Source organism: Corvus moneduloides, chromosome 12 (genome assembly GCF_009650955.1).
Source record: "Corvus moneduloides isolate bCorMon1 chromosome 12, bCorMon1.pri, whole genome shotgun sequence".
Taxonomy (NCBI): Eukaryota; Metazoa; Chordata; class Aves; order Passeriformes; family Corvidae; genus Corvus; species Corvus moneduloides.
In genome coordinates, this window is record NC_045487.1 from 19043125 (window position 1) to 19051742 (window position 8618).

Below are 8618 nucleotides of genomic sequence, written 5' to 3' on the forward strand. Positions count from 1 at the left end.
GCAAACATTTTCAGCTCCAGGTGGGCTGGAAACAGCTACCAGGGTTCAAACAAAGTTTAATAAAATTTCAGCTAAAATAAGCTTAAAATAGAGGAGACCCTCTGCTATAGGAATGGCAGGTCAGGAGTGCAAGCACTGGGAAGGCAAAGCAAGGTCTGGCACCTGCAGCCCTGCAACAGTCTGGTACTATTTACAACCTTTTTGATGCAGGGAATCTTTTGAATTTATCAAACCCAGCATTCCAAGTAGGGCCAACTTCAAGCAGAATGAAAAGGATTTGCTGCTCTGGGCTTTCTGCATTTCCTGACAAGGGAAGACACAGGCTGAGCAAACTGCAAAGGCCATCAAGGACCAGGGCTGGGTTCTGTTGATTTGTTTCTGTGGTGGCTTCTCTGCACATCATTCACAGTTCAAAGCTCCTTTTCTCTGTGTGCTGTCAGTAATAGAAAGAACAAACAGCAAACCAGCTTATAGTCAAAAACCCCGCCATCTGTGTAGGTGATTGACCCTGCACAGGTAATCAGGGGATCTCCCTGACAGGTGCCTGCAAAGAGGGAGAGTGGAGTAAGTACATCCCTTTCCGAGCACATAGTTAAGATATCTGCCCTCTCTGCATTTGAAACAAACTTCAGGGCCCACCCCACTGCCATTTTGTGGCCTGTGCCAACCCTCCCAATGCTGAAGTCTGCATTTCACCCGGCAATAAGAGTTTCCCAACTGCAACCACCAACAGAGGCTGCCACACCATTTTGCACAGATGCAGTTTGCAGATTCTCTCTTTACCTTTCACAAGTGGAGTGGAGGTGAGTCACGATTTGCTGGTTTCCAGACCACGCACCTCTTCAGGTTTCAGTCTGGGCCTCATAGATGCCCTGTAACCACAACAAAGATTCAACTGTTCCCCATTGACACAGAATTTTGAATACATGCTATTTATTTTTCATAGGTTCCTTGCCACAGGATGGACAAAAAGTTTCTCAGCTCGAAATCATATAGAGGATGAAGTTTCTTCATTGCTGTATAACAAAGTCAGACATGAGAGCTCACTGCAATGATCATTACAACAAAGGTAAGGTGATTGCTCCTTCTCCTTTCACACAGATATTTACAACAGCAATCCTTTCCTCGTCAGTGTTTTAAAAAAAACAACAAAATCCAGGTTGGATTTTGCAATGGAGCCGAAGGGAATTACACACCCAGACTGAGCTGAAGTTGGCAGAGGCCCTTCCTCATGCTCACCTGTAAATCCCAGCTCTATCAGCCATGTCTACATGGAGAGATGTCTGCATATCTGGAGAAGAAAAATGAGAGAAGCAGTAAAAGGAGCACATCAGGAAAAGAAACCCAACTAAATCTGAGCAGATACTACAAAGGGACTGAGGTATTTATGGAAGGCAGCAGACAGGTTGCAGCAGCATTAGGTAAGGGCCCAACACAGGGAAAGGCAAGGTTTGGGGATTTGCTTCTTTTTAGTTGTTGCATAAAAAATATGATAGCTTCTATTTCACTGCAATCTTTTTACAAGAAATGACATGGGTTACACACCCTGATTATCGACCAGAACATCTCATAGCAGTCAGAAAGAAAATGACCTCCTGGCCTTTGTCCAGCTGTAATGATCCCAGATCCCAAGAAATCAACTTGCAACTTTTGAGGATGGGGGAGGAGGGGGAAAACCCCAACCCAAAACAAACACCAAAGACAGACAAAAGCAACCCAGCCCTTACTTTTTAACCACAAATGATGAACTTTGAAAGGCTGCAATGATTCCTTTTGGTCTGCTGTGCTATAAAAACCTGAGAGAATTTTGCTCACAGTTTACAATGACATAGTCGAGCCACTGGGTGTTTATGTTTATTCAGTGCATAAAATGTCTTCTTTAAGCATATCCCAAAACAAATCTCTTAACAGAGCACTTCTAAAATAAATATTCTGTTGCTCTGAACGCACAGATTTCATTTCTGTAGTCTCATTGGCACATAATGGACATGGAGTTTATTATCCTCGACTCCAGTGCCCTCAGGGAATGCACCTTCCACACTGTTCTTAATCTGCTCCAAAAGAAATACAATTGCACTTGTTGTAAAGTACAGCATGATATGACAGCACCGAATGAAACCATAATTCTGTTTACTAGATATTATTTATGCTGTGGAAACAAGAGGATTGTGATTTCTAGAGGGACTTTGAGGATCACAAACCAGGCATTTAACAGGGCATTTTTATTACATTTTCTTTTATTAGTCTTTACCAAATCAAAGTTGCAGATAGGAAAATAAAATAATGTTTTTATGTCTTCTCTCAATACCAAATTTTATTATTAGATATTACACTATGAGACATGTTGATACACACTTGGCCAATACACATGGTCAGAGCTACAGAAAATATTCTGTTAACCTCTGAACAATATTACTAAAATGGCCCTGGGTTTGGGTGGGTTTTTTGGGGTATTTTTTAGCACACAGTGAATGTATTTTGCCATTAAAGTAATGCTTACAGCCTTTTTTTTTTCCCTTCCATTTCAAGAACTCTGCTGTCTGATGCTCTGGGGCAGAAAAATTATATTGGGCTTAAAACTCTGAAAGTGAGGCATATGGTTTTCACCTGTTATATTTGACAAAATTATAAGATTCTACTGGGTATTGCGTAGATGTTGTATGAGTCAATAGTGATGGGAGCACAGGGTGCTGGGAAACAAATCCTTTAGGCCTCAGTGGAGTATGGAATGAAAGGAGAGTTGTTAGGAGGGTGAAGCCAAGGCTGCAGATCCAGATGGAGATGTGGATAGGGATGGATCTATGACCTGGATGACAAGGAATTCATCCCTTTGTGAGACAGAGAGGAGCAGAGCTGGATCTGTGTCCCTTCTGAATGCCCATTTACACTGACATGTTTCCATTGCAATCCCAACCTTTTCCTACACTGGCACCTGGCAGGTTTTGTTGAAGAATTTATTTGTGTATAATGAAGATTCATTTACTTCAACAGCACATAATGCTTTGTTTTGCCTTTTTATTATTAACTTGTCAAACAAGAGATATGGCAATAATCAAATGACAAAATACCATGTTAATTGTTGAAATAAATGGAATGTATTATACATCAGGTAATGGCAATTAACTCTATGGCTGATGTACATAATGTCAGTTATTCACTACTACTCTCAAACATTCACAATTATCCATACTTAAAAGTATTGGCAATCATATAAACAGGCTTAATGAATTATAATAACAGCATGTTCTAACAGCAAAAAAAGGTAAATAGCCAAACTGAACCTATGTAAGGGAAAATGCTTCTGGGAGGTAAATTATTGCAGAGTCAGATGGACTTTAAAGTGACATGTTCATCTGCCAGTTGTCATAGTCCATTCGTAGCACAGTAACTGGAGAAGTTTAAATGGACTATTAAAACTAGTCAATAGTTTCCATAGTCTGTACATTTTATTATTTCCAGAGTTCATCATCAAGGAGGTGGGGGTTAGAAGCAAACTGCATTTTTAAGTCAGGCATTGCTCCTTTCCAAATATGTATGCAAATTCATGCACCAGGGAGCAAAACTGGGTGTCCAGTGCCAGGCTTTCAGTTTTGGCATCTCTGTCTTCACTGCTCCTCTTTGAAAAAGCCATGTATAAAATATTAAATTCTCTGAGAATATAATTTTAATTACTCTTGAAAGACTTAGACAGCTGTTAAATGATCCAGGGTTAACCGAAGGGCTACTGCTATAAAACCATTTAAACACACCATGGTGATTTTATCAAATTTCACAGCTGTTCCTGCAGCAAATGCAGCTCCTCAGAACACAAGATTTCCAGTTAATCTGTTAACAATAATTTTGGAGAAAATTTGCATCAGAGGAGAAGTTGCTGCACAGGAACTGCCTGCCTGGATTGGACCCACAGGCAGCCCAGTCCAGAAAACTGTTTCCAGGATGAGCCAGCACCAGATGTTCCCATGGAAATAAATATAGAAATACGTAATACACAAATGTAATTCAGCCCACAAAAGGTCACTCTGCTTAATCACTAAGACATGAAGACTTTCCTTTTCTCCAGTGTGATTTTATTAATGTCACATCATGCACAAACCTTGTTATTCATAGAGAAATAACCATACCTTGAACCCAAGTTTCTTGGCTCAGACAATGACAGAATCCACAGTTTGACAGCACGGTTTAAGACACATCCTCCTTTATTTATTCAGGATTTTTCATAATTCCATTCTACTGCACTTTTATTGGGTGATAATTTCTCTGACTCCTTGACTATTTTATAGGGTTTTTTCTCTCTCACGTTGTTTTTCATCCCTGTACAGGGAGCAGGCTCAGTCACCTCAGCTGCTCTCCAGGTGAGAGGCTGTTCCTGTGCCTGAGCTGGTTCCTGACACCCCTAACTCCCAGCTGAGGGCAGCCACACACCACTTCCTCAGGTGATCCCTGCCAAGGGAGCAATAAAGATGGGGCTGCTTATGCTCATGTGAGATCCCCAGTGCAGCTAAAGCCCTGCTTAGCTGCCCCTCAGATGCTGTGTTTAGGCTTTCTTAGGGACTGAGCCCAGGGAAAAGTGTGGATCTTCCAGCCAGACCCTGTGGAACTGGCTTGTGTCCTGCTCTGGGGTGGTCTGGCTGAGCTCACTGTGCACTTGGCTGAGGCAGCCTCCAAGGCTCAGACAATGGGCCTAGGCCTGCATCCATGAGACATAACAATAATAGTAATAATCATCATAATAATTTTAGCTTTTCCGGCATAGTGTTCTCACCATAAAGAAGGCAGCTGGGCTAAAGCTTCCAAGAGTTTTATTTCCCTCATATGCTGTCAGACCATGTGCCAGGAAGGAAGGATTCAGGACGGAAGGCCTGAGGAAATCCTGCTGGTGAATTACCTTGTTCAGAGAGAGGCAAAGCTTTTTCAGCTAATCCCACCTGTGTGGGGAAGAACCTGGATCCAAAAACGCTGTGTTAACTGTGTGGGGTTCATCCTCAGCTTTTGCCTTGTCCCACAAAGAGCCCTGCTCACAGAGTAGAAATGATCCCTCACCGAAAACAGTGAGCAACCAAATCAAGGTGCAGATAAATCTTAGGGCTCCAGTCCTTAAACTTAAATCCAATGCCAAATTCAGCTCCTCTTGGACAACTGATCCATTTATAATAAAGCAATTAACAGCACTGTGCCCACATCTGTCAGCTTTCCAAGGCTACAGAACCAGCAGGAATTAGCAGTGAATTGGATCCATGGGGTGTGCATTCCCCAGCCCCATATCTCACCCCAACTATAAAAAACTCCCCACAGGTCTAATCCCCTCACTGAAAGAGCAAAGCATCAGACCACAGTGACCTCATTCCCAATCCCACAAACCCACAGAATACAGCAATAAATTGGGCTTGCACACCTTTGATACTTTCAAAGACTAATTGTAACTCCCATCTAACTTCCACTCCATTGAATGCTCATTCTCCATCTCTCAGGGAAAGCAATAGGATCCAACAATCAGTGGGGCTCCAGGAACAGGTAACATAAAGCAAAGACATAAATTTCAAGGTAATTCAAATAATTTGAAATAATTCTGCTTACAACTATATATGAAAATTCTCTCTGTGTTAGAAAGGTCTCTGGAACACAACCTGGACATCAATTTTTCCTTTATACGTGTGCTTCAGGAAGTCAGGCTGCATTTGGAGACATAAAAATTAAAAACTTCTATATATTTTTTCTCTTAATTTATGGGGCATAATTGGATTATCCTTCATATTATGGCTGTGAAGCTGAAAACAACTTGTATTCCAGCAGCTGCATAAGCCCACTCACAGGATTTCAATCTACAGAAGTCACCCAAACCATGAAAATTCCTGTAGTGTGATCCTATGTTAGGTTAAGGTCAGCCCCTCTTCCTCTTGTTGTCTTCCTAGATCATGATGGGCCATTAGAGAATACTCTTTGTTCTTACTTAAGCTGAATATTTTTTGGCCACAAACAAATCTGAAGTGCAGACTCACAGCTCCAGCTGGCAAGCATCCACATTTGTGTTAGGAATGACTTCTGAAAGAGGGAATCAGGCTCTGATTTTTCCCCTTCTTTGTGCTCCTTGTGTTTTGGCACTTGCCACCCCACAGCCAGAAGCTCAGCACTGTTATTTATCAGCTCACAGGCCAGCAGTGAGCCCAGGACATGCCAGTAGCTGTGCAAACAGGGGCAGGGATGAAGTACTGCCACCACAGACCTGTTTGTCCTGACCAACTTGGGTACCCATCCAACCAAGGCACTTCACACGAGCAGAGTAATTGCCTGGGGAATTGTGATTCTCCTTACCTGGATCACATTGTGCTGAATAAGCCTCTCCTTTCCAGACAAGCTGCTGTCTGTGTCCTGTGAACCTGAAAGGTCACGGCTGAGCTCCTGAGTGGAAATTACAGTGGGCATGGTGTCCAAACCTTCTGTCAAATTACTCTGCAAACCGAATTTTCAGAGTCCTGAGCTGTCAGTGTTTTATTCTGCTTGCTCCAAACTGTTGAATATTTCTTCTAGTCGTGCATGATAATGCCAAAAGCCACTGTGACAAAAAACACATTTTGAACAAAGGCTAAACAACATAAACGCTTTTACTTTGCAGATGGCACTCAGAACTCAGCAGATGGTGAAAGAAATCCCACAGGATGTTCTTCTCTCCCTTCCCTCCCCCCACATATATATATGAGAGCATGTGTGTGCACAAAGCAGCAAAGTGTCCTGAGGAGATACTTCTCTGAAAGCCTTTTGAGTCTCTCTCCCTTGAACAATATCTCAGTGCCCATTTTTACAACAGGAAAGATCCAGCCAGGGCAGGGTACCAGAGAGGGAATTGGGGAGCACCCATCTGTTCATGGGTTATGTCTTTGGACAAGCAACTTTGTTCCTTTTTCTTCCCATGCCATGCTCGGTCCTTTATTTTAATTCTAGACCCTCAGGGAGGAGATTCTTCCAGTCTCTGAGTGTTAAGCCTGGAAACAGCTTGTACCATGCTGGTGCTCCTCGCTCCAGCTTCTGTTTCCCAGGAAGCATTAGAGACACTGCACTCCACAGCATTTTCTGCATTTCACAGAGCTGAGCATAAAGCTGTCCATGAAATGGAGCTGTGCCTGATGGAGGGGCAAATATGGGCAAGAATAAACCACAGAGAATCTACAGTCCTCCTTCTGCATCAGGTCCTTGATGAAGCCAGGGGATAAATCTTTCTGGCAGAGAGCCATGTGAACAGGCACCACTGCTCCCAGTGCCCTTGGCCATGGGGTGACTCCTGGGTGGGATCATTTTGCATTTACACCTGCAGATTTTTACTATAATGTGTCCCTCTAATGCAAATGCATCCCAAAACTCCAAATTAACTCTGCAGTTATGCCCAAATCCCACCCATGGTAGAAATGTCCCTTGTGTTGGAAGCACCAGCAGCTCAGAGGTCGCAGCAGCACCAGGCACTGATACATGGCAAAGAATTTAATGCTCACCTGCAGCTGCAGGTGGGATTTCCAGTAGGCAGCACTGCAAAATCCAGGGCAGCATTCACTTTTGGTATTTTCCAAATCTGAACCCCAGCCTGGATTTTCCAGCCAGCCTCTCACTTCTGGAAGAAAACACCAATTATTGCCTGTCATGGGATTGCTCAGTATTTGCACAGCCCCACCATGCCCTGACCCACCAGCCATACTGTCCACAGCACTGAATTCCCTGGCAATTTACTCTCCTGGAACAAACTGCCTCGTTTGAACTTGTCGTGGTGATCAGTTTGCAGCTCCATGTTGCCTGTGCGCAACACCCAGGACAGCCCTCATCCCTGAAGCACTGCAATTCCTCTCAAACAGAAAGCACTCGGAGCAAATGCCGCTCCCTCGCTCACCTTCAAGGGGGTGGAGCTGGCTTTAATTGCTTCCATTTCTCGGTCTCTGATAGAAGTAGTTTCTCTGATACAAATCTGTGTTCATCTCTGGAGGAGGGAGTTTTACATTCCTGTAGAAAGGGCTGTGAAACTTTCCCTTCTGCAAACAGCAATTCACTTCTCTGGGCAGGGAGATCTGGTGTGGGACTAAACCAGCATGGACAGGACTGGGCAAACACAGGACACAGCAAGGTGCCAATATTTTTAAAAATGCCACTAAAATCTGAGGTTGGTCACAGAGTCTGAAAGGACGACAGCAAGGGGAGCAGAGTGACAAGTTTAACTGTTCTCAGATTACTGAATCACTGAACAGATGGACTGGTTCGATATAAACCTTCCATAGCCTCTTCAAAACAAGGAGTACCAGACATATGCACAGAAAATTGTACACACAAAAGTGTGCTCAGCTACCCTGACGCTCACAGTTTTGGCAACTCAGAGACAAATCTGTTGTTTAAGCAGAGAGAAAAGCGCTATTTTTTTTCCTCTTACTTTCATGGCAACCTGGTTGTCCACAGCAGAGATGATTTCAGGTGGAAGAATGTTGTTCTGTATTTGCATGGCAGTGAGCACAGTATGTCACAGGCTGGGAAGACATTGCCAAGCACCTCACACCATCTACCTCTCCAGCTCAGGGAAAGGCTTGGAATGATCCCATCCAGAGCCCTTCACTCCAAAGTACCTTGCAGCCTGTTTGCAGCACAGTTCA

The 8618-nt window shown here is 43.4% G+C and overlaps 1 long non-coding RNA gene across 1 annotated transcript; it reads right to left on the minus strand.

The window, feature by feature from the left end:
* Positions 1-772: 772 nt before the first annotated feature.
* On the minus strand, positions 773-7781 carry LOC116449675. The gene is made up of 4 exons (XR_004242494.1): positions 7482-7781; positions 6310-6550; positions 1240-1291; positions 773-872 (listed from the first exon to the last, which is right to left on the minus strand). It is a non-coding gene; the product is annotated as an uncharacterized LOC116449675 (long non-coding RNA).
* Positions 7782-8618: the final 837 nt, after the last annotated feature.